The 15,397-nt window shown below is 43.7% G+C and overlaps 1 protein-coding gene across 1 annotated transcript in view; it reads right to left on the bottom strand.

The window, feature by feature from the left end:
• ACY3 (aminoacylase 3) overlaps nt 1-15,104 on the bottom strand; it is a 61,560-nt gene extending 46,456 nt beyond the window's left edge. The window contains exon 1 of the mRNA XM_063444573.1: nt 15,016-15,104. The gene's annotated coding sequence lies outside the window, so the exon portion shown is untranslated. The remainder of the gene's footprint in view (nt 1-15,015) is intronic.
• Between the last annotated feature and the right edge of the window lie 293 nt (nt 15,105-15,397).

The raw sequence follows: 15,397 nt of genomic DNA, 5'->3' as shown, positions 1-15,397 counted from the left end.
GATTAATACAGGTTGTGTCAGAGAATGGTATGGCTTTAGGCTTGATGAACAGTAGTGTAGGCTGACATTAACTTTGTCATATGAAAACAAATGGTATAACATGCTAAACTCTGATTAACGTTTGCGTGTGGGAGCCACTGGGTACTTATTTTCATACTATGTCGAGGTAACATATTTTCACACAGGAGTAAATGCTAGGCATGGTGTTAGCTGGTTATGAGCAGTAGGTGACATGCTAATTTAGTTGACTGGCGTGTACGCATATTGTAGTTAAATACAATATGAAAATAAAATAATAATTAAAGCACAGTGTCCACTGCCACTAGATGCAGTCCTGAGCTGGTTGCATTAACGGTGTGGCTGCTGCAAGCTGAAAGTTAAACAAGAATAAAAATACTACCAGAAAAATAACCCTGGGGTAACATGTCCATCAGGGAGCATATAGAGAAAGAATGAGCCATTGGGGATTATTGCCTGTCCCCATGCAGCAATTGGGGGTAAGCTTAACATTGGGGGGTTAGATGACACTGCCTGGGACTGCTTAACCGATGCCTGCTGATGGCAGGTTGTTACCCCCAGGGAGCGTAAATCCACCACTATGCAAGTGAGGTCCGCATCGGTTCCAAGCGCCCTTGTGCTCTTGTTCTGCGCTGTCTGACATGCCATCCAGCCTTGTAACCGTGTCTTGTCCTCTGGGCCCCCTCAGTGCTCTGGGTTTGCGTTGCCATGTGTCCTTTCTCCAACTGAGTGGTTTGCGCGTTGGTGATTTGCTCCCAACTGAGCGATGTGCAGAAAGGCTGCGGCAAGGTTGTGATGTGGGTGGTCGGTGTTGGCGTGCAGCTGTACGGCTTGGCGTCGGGAGAGTCCGCCGGCGGGCTCGTCAACAAGATGGGCGCGACTCCTTGTGGGTGCTGGGTCGGTAAGTTGCCGTTTTGGCCTCCTTCCCCTTCATAGCAGGTAGATCAGGGTGGGTGGCTTTGTGCTCCATACGCTGCCAGAATTCCTGGCATATTCGTGCTCTCTCCAGATCTGGGCCGTGGGGCATGCATGAGGCTGTAGTAGTTGTTGCTCGGCAGCCATTTTGGGCCCAAACTGCAGCCTCCACTTCGACAGACCATCCTTTTGTGGTGAGTTTGTGGAATTCCCCAGTGGGGATCGGGATGACCCCCACCGGTCCAGAGGGGGGGGACGCGGGATACCAGAAGAGCTGCTGCTTGTAGCGGACCCTAGGGCGGGAGATCGGCCGCCTCTCCCAATCTCTAGGCCGCGTTCCTTGCTAGGCCGCATTTATGGAACGTGGTGTTTCTCGGCTGAGGTTCACAAAACAGGTTTCCACATGCCCCCAAGCGATCCAGCAGTGAGTTATCTGTGAGCAGGACTGCTAAATTCCAGATTTTGGCCAGTAATAGCCAATATTGAGCTTGTTTGTGTCAGAGCTCACTGTATACACGTCTTGCTAGCTCGGCTGTCAGGCCCCGCCCCCCAAAGTTATATATTTTTATACTGTTTTACATGTTAAAATAAAACGTGGGATTTTGGGCGCTTGGAGATAATTAAATTGTCATAACCGTTGGATTCATTATCTCCAAGCTGGGCGGTAACAATTTCAAATGATACATTGTAATGCCATTGGTCAACTGTTTGTATTGTCCCTGTGTCCCATCAGGTCCAGAGGGGGCTGTCCCTGGACCTGGGGTCTTGCATAAATTGCCATGCCTGTGTGGCATTAAACTCGTTTTGACCCTCAAATCGCAGCTTCGACTTGTTTTGTGGGGAACAGGGTATCCTAGCTGTACCATAGCTAGTGGGATTGCTTTATAATCACAGGATTCTCGTAGTATGCTGATCGGAATGGCTCTTCTCTCTCTCCACACTTGGGAACCAGGATATCCAAGCGGTCCAGCATTCATCTAGCTTGAAGGTAACCGTAACAATTGGTGGCAGCGGCGGGATCGTCCTAGAAGTCCTAGGAGAGGTACAGAGCAGATGGAGAGCGCTTATGACAAGCTGAAGTGCACCACGTTAAAGGACCTGCTAGAAAGCCGAGGTGGGATCGCTAGCAACCGACCGAGGAGGGAGCTGATCGCAGCGCTGATGGAACTGGATCAAAGCCTGACAATGACGGAGGCTCCGATGACCGCTAGCGACGAAAAGAACAGGATTGTCCGGGAAAGGCTCTCCTTGTTCGGCCCGAACCCGTCTGTGGAATTAATTCAACAAAGCATGGCACAAGTGGAAGTGGAGATACGAGAAGCCAGAGCACACAAGCTCAACCTGGTCACCGCCCAGCAAAGCCCCGCTACAGTGCCGACAACTACCCCTGCAGAAATGACTGGGAAACGGAAGATTCCTCATGCAGCTTTCCGATCATTCCTAGAGAATGAGATGGGGATCAACGAATATCTGGCTGACTTTGAGCGGCAGTGTGCGCACCATCAAATACCCAGCGAGGACTGGCCCACCATATTATCTGGGAAACTGTCTGGCCAAGCCCTGGATGCATTCCGGACACTATCTTCCGAGGAGGTGACTCAATATGGGTTAAAGACACTTTGCAGTAACTCCAGATACTTATCGCAGGCAATTCAGGAACACTAAGAAAAAGCCGAACGATATGCATACCGAATGGGCTCATAGGATGCGGAGGGAAACCGACCACTGGATGAAAGGGTGCTAAGCAGTAACGGGTGAGGAGGTGTTACAATTATTTCTTTTGGAACATTTTTATAACGGCTTACATCAACAGTGGGACCTTCCCGGCCCGCTAGAGCCCTGTGTGTTAACCAGGAGGGTCCCATGGAGGAATACTTGGGACCCCTCCATGAGGCAGACCCGGTATATGTCGCCTCCGACAACCGCCAACACCACAGGCAGAAGGTATGGCTCGAGGGTCACCCCACCGAGGGGCTGCGGGATACTGGAGCTACAATAACCTTGGTCCAAAGCCACTTGTCCCGGAGCACAAGCGTTCAGGACAGACTGTGGCAGTTCGAGTGGATGGAGGGGATGTATACAAAATACCTACCGCCAAGATACATCTTGATTGGGGAGCGGGAAAAGGGACTGTGAACGTGGGAATCATGGATAATTTGCCAGCGGAGGTGTTATTGGCAAATTATCCAGTTATATATTTTTATACTGTTTTACATGTTAAACAATTTCAAATGATACATTGTAATGCCATTGGTCAACTGTTTGTATTGTCCCTGTATCCCACCAGGTCCAGAGGGGGCTGTTCCTGGACCTGGAGTCTTACTTATTTTACAAAAGTACCGGGAGGCCACCGCCACGGTCACGATATGCGTGAACCACAAGGAACAGGCCTACAAAATGTTCATGGGATGGTATCTTGCTTCTCTCAGGTTAAAACAGACGGGCAGCTCTGACTCTGACCTTTGCTGGAAGGGATGTGGAAACAGGGATACTTACTACAATGTATGGTGGGAATGGCTTCAAGTTACCCAATTATGGACAAAAACCACACAGCTGACCTCTAAGATACTACACATGGAGATTCCAAAGGACCCCTGGATATGGTTGCTCTCCAAAGCATATCATGAGGTTCCCAGGGCACAAAACAACTAATAGCCAAAATTGCGCTTGCAACCAGGAGAGCGATAGCAGAATGTTTGGGTGCCTCGAAAGTACCAACAATGGGGAATGTGATCCGCAAAATGCAAGAAGCAAAAAAAAGAATAAACTCTCCGCCCTAATTCATGACATGACATGATCCTCTCCCACACACCCTTACAAACCCTTCCTGCCCCCATACCTTCCCCCACCCCTCTTTTTCTACTTTCTTTCTTTCTCTATCCTCTTTTTCCTTTCAATTTCTCTCTCTTTTCTCTCACTCTCTTAACACCCCTTCTCTCTTCTTCTTCCTCCTATCTCTCCATCTACCTCTCCCCCATTCTCTTACATTGCTCCTGTTTACTACAACTCCGGCCATCCACTGAGCAAACACCAGCCAACACTTCCTTTCCCCGCCAGGCTAATAAGCACATCTTCTCTAACCCAAGGCCATGCTAAGACACAACATTCATACCAATTCCTTTACAGAAGACACTGTCTCACCTTTAGCCTGAACCTCAATGTACGATGATGGAACTCAATTCTGACTCACATTTTGCCCTCACAGAGACCTATACACCTTTAGAGGGAATCTACCCCAGTTTGCTCCCCTGCCAAGTGACTCACCCAGTGCATCCAGAAAATATGCCTGACACCATTAAGCATGCCTGCCCCACTAGACGACCTTTTACAAAGGCAATAAGCTCAAATGGCTAAGAAGCAACATGGGGGACCCTCATGGGGGCAATGTCGACTGTGAATAGCATATTTCACAATTGTGGGTCAAAAAACTGCATTCGACTTATAGACGAGCATATACGCTACTCAAAATTATACTATACTCATGTACCCGACTTTGTTTGTAATTTTTTTTTTTCTTTCTTCTTTGGTTACTCTCTTGTCTCTTTTCTTACACCAACGTCCTAAGATACTGTTGGGCTCAGTATTGTTTACATGTTATGATACTAATGCATAATGTATAATAATGCATGGCCCAAATAGCTAATCCTGCTATGGATCGGCCTCAAAATTTAATGTAATATCGGGTACTGTTAATTCCTATAATGTTAACACTTTATCTTGTATACGCATCCATTTTGTGTGAAAATGTAAAAAAAAACACCTTAAATAAATAAAAAAAATGTAAAGAAAAAATACCGTCAATTGTCCTGGCTCTAGATCAAGCATCTCAAACTCGCGGCACACTATGAATATCTTTGCGGCCTAGTGAGCCGCGAGTTTGACATGTTAAGGCAGACTAGGTACCTACTCTACTCAGGTGCCTACTGTACTAAAATGTATCCAGCCAGGAGGAGAGTATGCTGGCGGCAGCAAGGGAGTTCAGTCTGTTCGTGCGCGCCCTCTGTAGTGCTGCCGGGTGCCAGAATATGATGTCATTCACTGCGCGCATGAGGGAGCTGTGAGGAGCAGGAAGAGAGACCCCAGGGAGAGGCCCCATACCAGCTCCCAAAGGTAGGGAGCAATACATCAAATGATTTGTGAGTGTGTGCAAGAATGTCTAAATGTGTGGGTGTGTGTGTGTTTGTGTCTGTCAGTGAGTGTGTGTCTGTCAGTGAGTGTGTGTCTGTCAGTGAGTGTGTGGCTGTCAGTCAGTGAGTGTGTGTGTGAGTCAATGAGTGTGTGTCTGTCAGTGTGTGTATGTTTGTCAGTGAGTGAGTCTGTGTGTCTGTCAGTTGTGTGTGTGTCAGTGAGTGAGTGTGTGTCTGTCTGTCTGTGAGTGTGTGTGTGTGTGTGTGTGTGTGTCTGTCAATGTGTGTGTGTGTGCCTGTCAGTCAGTTTGTGTGTCTGTCAGTGATTTTGTGTCTGTTAGTGAGTGTGTGTTGGTCAGTATTGCCATGGCCGCATCTAGACAGTGGAAGACCTGGAGGTGCACTGAGGCACGCAATGCCACGTCACATTCAGACGTGACGTCAACGTGCTCCACCTTCACAGGGTTTCAAGGAGTAGTGGGAGCATCTGCTTTGGCACAGGGTGCAGACGGCGCCATTGGGGGTATACCAGAGGCTGGACTCCGGAGTCGCATAATAGCAGCATTAATGTGAGTGGAGTCTGCTTGTTGGCTAATATTGTTTGGTTTTTTTTTTTCAAAACAGGGGCCGGGGTTTAGTAGCAGAGGGTGTTGGGGTTTAGAAGAGGGGGATGCTGTTTTTATTTTTTTTATACTGTGCTTTTCAAAATAAACATACGTTTCTATGAAAATCTGTGGGTGGGAGGGGGGGAGGGTGGGGTAGGGTCTCACGTAAACTTAAACCTTGTTTATTTGGCCGTGCTAGCCTTTGAGTTTGACATGCTTGCTACAGTGTATGTGAGCGGACTGTTTGACAACTTAACTCGACATCCATCGGATGCTGTTCACTGCTGTAGTGTTTATGGTCGGCGACCAATTAATGTAGGCAGCTCATTGAGGGTCCCTCCATATTTGATTATTTTCTTTCCTGCACCAAATGAATTCTACATATTGTAATGTGGTGGAATCTCAGTAAAAATAAATTTACTAGGACAAGATTGCGATGTGGCATATGTGTAAATGTTGTATCAGTTAGTTAGTTACACGTAGCTAAGATACAATCAACACCGTATTGAGCAAATGCAGGAATGCAGAAACTGAAAACACTTCCCCTCCTCCATTGTTCTGGGTGAGCCATGTGGTCTAACAGGTAAGGGAAGTTAGGCTTTGTTCAGCTGATTGTGTAAAGAGTATATGTGGGTAGAGTTAACTATAGGAGGAGCTATATGTCTATATCATGCATTTACACAGTCAGTTCTGGGCTCAGATCTTGTTGTATTTTGGTGACATAAGTCCCTTGAGCCCCGGTCGGTGAATCGAATAAAGAATCTCTTCCTTCCTGAAGAAACCTGTGTCCACTTCTCTGTGCTTGGCTTCCGTCAGTTTCTCCGGTATCATTTGGTGCATTGGGCCGGGAAGCTCATCGTTCAACGGTAGCTGAGAAGCAGAGGCGTGAGACGGTCTATCTTTGCCCACGTTCTCTACGGCTGCACCCCTGAACTTCTGCGTGGACCTCCCTTCGTCTCGGCGCCACTGGTCTTTTATCCAGGAGATCATCGGCCTCTACGTAGTAAGTGCTGGGGTGTCCCCGTCGATGAGTGTGAACCCAGGTTCAGGAACGATGAGGTAAGACGACTGCTGTTTTAGACGGCAGACCCACTAGGGGTATACCGATTGTGCGGTAGGCCCAAAAGGGGTTTAAATCTGTGTGTGGAGTCTGCCCCCTCTGTCGGAGGGAAGGAGCGAAGGCGCACCGCTCAATCGAACGCTCTTTAGTAAGACCGTTTGATTTGGTTTGGAGTCAGGCGGGGTCCTGTGTAAATAGCCCTAGCCGGACACCGGTGTCTTGTCTAGACTAGCGTTCTAGGGTGTATATTACGTTCGCTAGGTCGGAGGGACCGGGAGACTAAGCGGCGCCTGTGTAAATTCGGTTCGCTAGCTCTCAACCTATCTTGGCTAAGTGGGAAGGCGTGTAAATTTGGAACCCACTAGATTTTTGATAGAGTAATAGACTAAGAGGCGTCTGTCTAAATTCGGTCCTCTAGTTCGCTATATGTGGTGCTTGGGCAGTGTGGCTAACCAAAATGGGTGTATATAGTTTTAGGTAGTCCATCAAGGTACTGGCCAATAGATTAGTTGGGAATTGTAAATGTGTTAAAGATTGTTGTAGTAGAGTGTATATCTTGCCAGATAGCGTGAGCTCTGCCGTCTAGCGAGAGTGTGAATAGTGTGTAACTGTATTATAGCGCACGGTACCATAACCATGTATAATAACTACTGATATTGTAAATAACTACTAATAACTGTTGTCTATGTTGTATGTTTAACACCATAACCACTACTAATTGAACTGTGACTTTAAATTGTACTCTAACCAATGCTAACCGTACTATAACTACTGTTTGTAAAGACGATGTTACTGGGGTATGTTATAGACGGGTAATTCAGATATAGGGAATTATAGCGTCGGTGACTGTATAGTTTCGCCAAAGGGCACAGTATTAGTTACTTAGTGACTGGTGTAACAGCTGTGTGTGTACGGGAATTCCCTGTATGTTTTGTTGTATGAGTTTGACCTAGTAACTGTGCCACGTGGTGCTGTTGCCAGGGAAACAAATGTGACTGTTGTAGGTGTGTTTGTTGTGTTTCTTTGAATTAGACGCTCCGTTGCTAAGTATGGCAGCGCCGATTTAAAGATTGTTGATCCCTTAGAATGTATGCTAAATAACTTTAAAAAGGGATATAATGTGTGTGATTTTGGGGACTACCTTATGTAGTAGAGAATGACCAGTTTTTGACTGTTAACACAGTTTGTGTTACTAGATGGTTATCAAAACTGGTCTGTCCATCCCCAATGGAATCTGACCCATCTGACCATCCCTCAACTAAATTCTTTAGCAAAAACTGGTGCAGCTGGTATGTCCCCCTGTGCTCTAATTGTCTCTGGCTCTCAGATGCCTGTCCCCTCCTTTTTCTGTGCCTACCTACCCCCCAACTGGTTCTTTGTATTCAGTTTTATTATTAGCAGTCAAAATTGTGAGGAGAATTCTTAATAACAGTAACTGAATCCACTGAAATCAGATAATTCTCAGCAATTACAAAACACCATAACCACTGATAATACCATAATCACTGAAAACACCATAACCACTGAAAACACCATAACCACTGAAAACACCATAACCACTGAAAACACCATAACCACTGATAATACCATAACCACTGAAAACACCATAACCACTGATAATACCATAACCACTGATAATACCATAATCACTGAAAACACCATAACCACTGATAATACCATAACCACTGAAAACACCATAACCACTGAAAACACCATAACCACTGATAATACCATAACCACTGAAAACACCATAACCACTGATAATACCATAACCACTGAAAACACCATAACCACTGAAAACACCATAACCACTGAAAATACCATAACCACTGATAATACCATAACCACTGATAATACCATAACCACTGAAAACACCATAACCACTGATAATACCATAACCACTGAAAACACCATAACCACTGATAATACCATAATCACTGAAAACACCATAACCACTGATAATACCATAACCACTGATAATACCATAACCACTGAAAACACCATAACCACTGAAAACACCATAACTACTGAAAACACCATAACCACTGATAATACCATAACCACTGATAATACCATAACCACTGAAAACACCATAACCACTGATAATACCATAATCACTGAAAACACCATAACCACTGACATAACACTATAATTACTGAGCCTTGTGTGCCTTTAGTAACAGTAAATTAGTTTTGAAATACAACTGGATGAAATGGTCAATGGTATAGGACGCTGGAATACACTTTTACCATTTTTGGTTACTGGTCAGGCTCCTCCTAACCCTGTCCGAAACATTTTGTTAACCAAGTTACTGACCAGTAAAATTAATTTATCCATTTCCACCTACCTCACCACTCCCCGACCGGAACCTATGACTAAACAACCCTATCTAAGTCCCACCCTAACCTGACAAATGACCGGTGCCCTCCAACTTTGACATTTACAAATGCCACTGCATCTTACCCCTGGTCCCCCACACATTGATATTAATGGTCAATTACAGTTGGCAGACCGTGTATTTGTTTATGTCCCGTTCACCATGACTGATCTGTTTAATTGGAAGACCCATAATTCCTTTACGAAAGCAGACGAGTCACCTAGTGCTTTCTATGAGAGATTGCTGGAGTCATATAGATTATATACTCCTTTTAATCCAGAGGCCCCTGAGAACTCTCGAATGAACAACTCAGCATTTGTCAGCCAGACCCAAGGTGATATCAAAAGAAAATTGCTAAAGTTAAAGGGATTTGTAGGAATGTCCATATCACAGTTAATGGAAATTGCAAGTCAGGTGTATATGAACAGGGAGATTGAAACAAAGGAGGAGGAAGAACGTAAAATGAGGATGAAGGCAGATATGCTAGCTGTAGCTATCATAAGTGTAGAGAGACAGGGAAGGGAGGTGAATAGAGGAGTTGAGAATAGCCTGAGTAAGGGAGGAAGTAGGAATCACTGTGCGTATTGTAGAGAGGAAGGATATTGGAAAAGTGACTGCCCACAGAGGGAATATAAAGCAAGTTATAGATAAGACAAGAGAGAAGGTTACGAGATGGTTACAGAGGTGGCTATAGAGAAAGTCTTGGAGGGAATGACAGTAGTAACAGAGGAGGTGTTCAGGGAAGTAGATACTATTCCCCTACCCAGAGATTAAGGGATAGAGAAGATAGAGATTTTGTCGGTCTGGCTGACGCTGTCATGGACGACTATTGATACCGACTGGGCTCCATCCCCCTTTAGCCGAGTGCAGCCTATGGTCGATGTATCAATAGAGGGAAAGAGGAGCTTTTTCATGATTGACACTGGTGCTGAGTACTCTGTGGTAACTAACCTAGTTGCTCCTCCTTCAGGAAGACTATAATTATGATAGGAGCTACTGGGAAAAGCGCTGCTAGACCAATTCTCAGGAGTCATACTTGTATTCTAGGAGGCCATTTTGTTAAGCACCAGTTCCTATATATGCTGGAGTGTCCAGTTCAGCTTCTAGGACGAGATCTATTATCAAAGCTTCAAGCCCAGATAACTTTTAAACCCAACGGATCAACGTCTCTGAAGTTTAATAGATCACCAGGCATAATATCAGTATCGGTGCAAAGGGAAGAAAAATGGAACTTCTACTCTATAATAACAAATACAGACCCTAAGAGTGATGAATCCTTATTTGACATTTCAAGAATATGGACAGAGAATAATCCTCCAGGACTTGCTCGCAATATTCCACCAATACACATTGAATCAAAGCTTGGAGCGTATCCTGTTAGCCTTAGTTAGTACCATATATTATAGAGGGCTAAGGAAAATATACAAACCTATGTGGATAAGTGTGTAAAGTATGACATCCTAAAATTCTGTACCTCCCCTTGGAACACTCCATTATTACCTGTTCAGAAGCCGGGATCAGATGAGTATCATCCTGTACAAGATCTAAACGCAGTTAATAATGCAGTAGTCAATATACACCCAGTGGTACCCATCCCCTATAATCTGCTTGCTTTAATACCAGGTGGGGCAACCTACTATACCTTCCTAGACCTCAAAGATGCTTTCTTTTGTTTCTGGGGTACTGATGAAAAATTATGTATGGGCATCCACCTTCCATACTTGGTAACTTAACGGGGGATTTGAGTCAGTTGGGAGAAGGAATTACCCGGCAGCAGGTTGTAGAGTTGGGTAAAACTATGGAAGAGGTACAGAAATGGGTACAAGATAGATTACCTGTGAATATTTATCCACCTGTTCATTCTTACCATCCAGGGGATCAAGTGTGGATAAAAAAATGGAACACTGTTCCATTAGGTTCCAAGTGGAGAGGTCCCTATGTTGTTCTTTTATCTACCCCAACAGTTGTAAAGGTTGTAGAAGTGACTCCGTGGATTCATCACTCTAGGGTAAAAAACCAGCGGCAGATTCCTGACAAGCTACCATAGATCCAGAGAATCCTTGCAAGATCCAGTTGAAGCGTGTGACCGAGTTGGATTAAAAGTGGTTTTTGCGAAGATAATATTGTTAAAAGGGAACATCAACAAAGATCTACAAGTGAGTGTTTTTGACGGCCATAATAAAGCCTGACCACTCACCCACGTATTATAGCCAGGGTGTCTCGAAGGGACCTCTGTGAAGAAGAGCAGAACTCCATTCCCTGCAGCCCTTACATCCTGGAAGCTGAGGTGCCATCGCACGGACGAAGACTGAGGATGAAGACGTCGAAGTGCTTTTGATAATGTATATTTTTGTGTCTTTTTATATTCAGGAAGGTAGAGGTACCGACACACCTAGCTGTGAGGTTTGCATTAAGACTACTATAACAGGTAATCATATTTCCCAGACCCTAATTTGGCATTCACAATATGAGTGTAAGGGATATGTGTCTAGGTGTAGATACCTAGGTCTAGAATATAGTGTATGCCATTTAGGAGTAGGAGAACCTAAGTGCTTCAATCCGGAGTATCAACCCCGTACAATTTGGTTGACCCTCAGTACATTCTTCAGGTGTTCTGCTATTTGATGCATGTAAGGCGATATCAAGTGGTAGAAAACCGTGGAATGTATGCGGGGATCTTAAGTGGGAGAGAACGTATGGGTCTAACGATAAGTATATTTGTCCCAGTAGTAAAAATAAGTACGTAAGTCCAAAATGCCCAGATAGGGATTATAATTATTGTCCATATTGGTCTTGTGTGGGGTGGGCAACTTGGGGACAGACAGCAGATAAGGATATGATTGTTACTAAGTTGCCTACCAAGCCATATTGTAAGTCTAGGGAGTGTAACCCAGTCCATATACTTATCAATGACCTAGAACGATTCATAGATAGGTTTGGGAACTTATTTGGGTTCCAGATATATGGAACAGGTTTGGATCCTGGGACAATATTATTTATATGAATAGAGACCGATACCGTAGCATCCCAAACTCAGCAGGTTTTCCATTCTTTTTATGAAGAGATGAGTGTAGAAAATAAGATCCCCCCATAATGCTAAGAACTTGTTTATAGATTTAGCTGAGAGTATTGCTGGTAGTCTTAATGTAACCAACTGCTATGTGTGTGGAGGTACTAACATGGGAGACCAATGGCCATGGGAAGCAAAGGAGGTAATGTATTCTGGTTCTGAGACAGTTGAACAGTTAATATCTTCTCAAGCCGATTATCAAATGAGTGTTAGAGGTAAATCTGAGTGGCGATTAAAGACCTCCATTATAGGTTATGTTTGCATAGCAAGATAAGGAATAATGTTTAACACATCTGTAGGAGAACTAACTTGTCTAGGGCAAAAAGCTTATAATGATAGTACAAAAGAATACAAACCTGGTGGTCAGCTTCAAATGTCTCAGAACCATCTAACCCGTTTGCAAGTTATGCCAATTTAAAGGATGTGTGGTTTGACCTATCTGCTACATCTAGTTGGAAAGCCCCAGCAAATTTGTACTGGATCTGTGGTAAGAAAGCCTATTCGGAGTTGCCACAGGACTGGGAAGGGGCATGTGTGTTAGGTATGCTCAAACCATCCTTCTTCTTGTTGCCAATTGAAACAGGAGAGACCTTGAGAGTTAAAGTTTATGATGTGAATCATAAAAAGAAGATAGCATCCTTGAATGTAGGTAGCTGGGAAGATAATGAGTGGCACTGGCTACCTTAGCGCGCTTCATTGCCAATAGGAGGGATGTAATATGTGAGGGAACTGGTTAACAGCCAAACTGTATGCCCATGAAGTGTTATTGTATTCTAATACAGGGATTCAAGCCTCATTCTACCATTAGGCAATTATGGATTCCTCTGTAAAGCACATAGCCTTCTTACCAGGTAAACCAGTTGGGCTGTTGATAAAGTCCTCCATTCACTTCCAGTGCAAATAGAAGGAGGTGTATGTGGAAAGTTCAATCTCAGCAACTGTTGTCTGCACATAGATGATGAAGGGCAGGCAGTGGCTGATCTCACAAGCCACATGGCTAAACTGACGCATGTACCGACTTAAGCCTGGAACGGGTACAATTCTAGTAGTTGGTTTGGAAGTAGGTACGAGCAGCTTGGAGGGATCAAGACATTGGTAGGAGGAGTCATGTTGATTATAGTGTGTCTCTTTCTACCATGTTTGGTTCCATTGGTAATTAGGTCCATACAGAGTGTCATAGAGAGCACGACAGAAAGGAAACCAGCTGCGCATGTAATGGCTGTTTGCAAGTATGAACCCTTAGCCCAGAGAGAATATATTCAGAATGAGGAGTGCTGAAGGAATTTGTAATGATGCTAAGATGCTTACGAGGTCTGTTCTGATTCATGGCAACCTGAGGTGTAAGCAAACTATGGTTAAGTGATGCATCTGGAATTGTGAAATATCAGAAGCATCAAAGGGGGGAATGTGGTGGAATCTCAGTAAAAATAAATTTACTAGGACAAGATTGCGATGTGGCATATGTGTAAATGTTGTATCAGTTAGTTAGTTACACGTAGCTAAGATACAATCAACACCGTATTGAGCAAATGCAGGAATGCAGAAACTGAAAACACTTCCCCTCCTCCATTGTTCTGGGTGAGCCATGTGGTCTAACAGGTAAGGGAAGTTAGGCTTTGTTCAGCTGATTGTGTAAAGAGTATATGTGGGTAGAGTTAACTATAGGAGGAGCTATATGTCTATATCATGCATTTACACAGTCAGTTCTGGGCTCAGATCTTGTTGTATTTTGGTGACATAAGTCCCTCTGAGCCCCGGTCGGTGAATCGAATAAAGAATCTCTTCCTTCCTGAAGAAACCTGTGTCCACTTCTCTGTGCTTGGCTTCCGTCAGTTTCTCCGGTATCAGTAAGTGATTCAACATCACTTTTAATGTTCTGACCCAAAGCAAGAAGTGATTTGTAGCCAGAAGATGTGGTAGATCTGGCAACCATATACCTGCCTGTTACATCACTGCAGATGAAATGGTTAATATCAGCTATAGAATAATGTGCTAAGGTACAAAGTTCAAAATGCATGCTCAGTTTAACAGACCGACTAAGCTAAAGAAATATTCAACTTGATGTTAACTTTGGGTTTACATTTAAAAGTAACCGAGTTGCAAAGGTTAACATCAGATTTTCAACCATTTCTCCTGTAAAAATTAATGAACACCCTTATAGTTAGAGGGACATTCAATGCTAGTTTTACAGTAGGTCAATACGGCTTTTTCTAAAATTAACAGAGTAGCATGTTGGCCTGAATAAATTAAATATACAACCATTGTACCTGCCACTGATATATTACATAATATTATATCCAGCTTTATACCTGTGACAGCTATAGTATATATAGTATATATGTAGCCTTATATCTGTCACATATACAATATATCATATAGAACCTGTATACATGTCACAATGAAAATATGTCATATACAACCTTCATACATGTCACAATTGCATTATATATGGCCTTATATTTATCAGAGATACAGTATCATATACAGCCTTTATATATGACCCGTCATCTATATCATACATATAGCATATACTGTTCACATATATATCTAGCATAAGATATGCAAAGGTTTAACCTTTATTCATAAACAGAATATATATATATATACTAGGCAGGACATGAGGGCATGGAACCTTTCATAACACAATATATTAGTATAGAGCACAAGGCCATTCAAGGGTTAACACAAGTCCATAAACAAACTGTAGCAGTATTAATATAGCTCTATTATTTAGGATGACTGATGAGCACACAGACTGGATACATGACATGTAAGTACTATGTCCCCATGTTCTGCCCATGTGTCGTTAGTCACTTGGCAATGTTCTCATACACCATACTCACATTCAGCTTGTGTCCGGCGCTCAGTCAGGATGGGAGCTAAATGATCTTCCTGTGTTTGTGTGCTTGGAGTACTAGGAATGGGATAGCTTCCTAGTACAGCTCTCTGCCCCTCCCTTCCACTTGAATCCTCAAGTAGTTTCACATCAGCTTGGAAAGTGCTGAATCAGTTACCCTATAGCCTGTAGCCTGCCTAATGTAATAGCTAACAGAGGTCAGTGCTCATTCACACAATGTGCAGAGGTTTTACTATACCAGGGCTCCATATATGCAGGGGGGACAAGTACATAAAGCTGGATACATATATTGGAGTCTCTAGTATAAGGCAAATTGGAAAATAAAATCACTGGATCCAACATTGACAATCATCCGGAACTTGTGATAA

Source organism: Pelobates fuscus, chromosome 1 (assembly GCF_036172605.1).
Source record: "Pelobates fuscus isolate aPelFus1 chromosome 1, aPelFus1.pri, whole genome shotgun sequence".
Classification (NCBI taxonomy): domain Eukaryota; kingdom Metazoa; phylum Chordata; class Amphibia; order Anura; family Pelobatidae; genus Pelobates; species Pelobates fuscus.
Note: the sequence above shows the minus strand (reverse complement) of the source record. Positions and strands in the feature narration are given on the sequence as shown.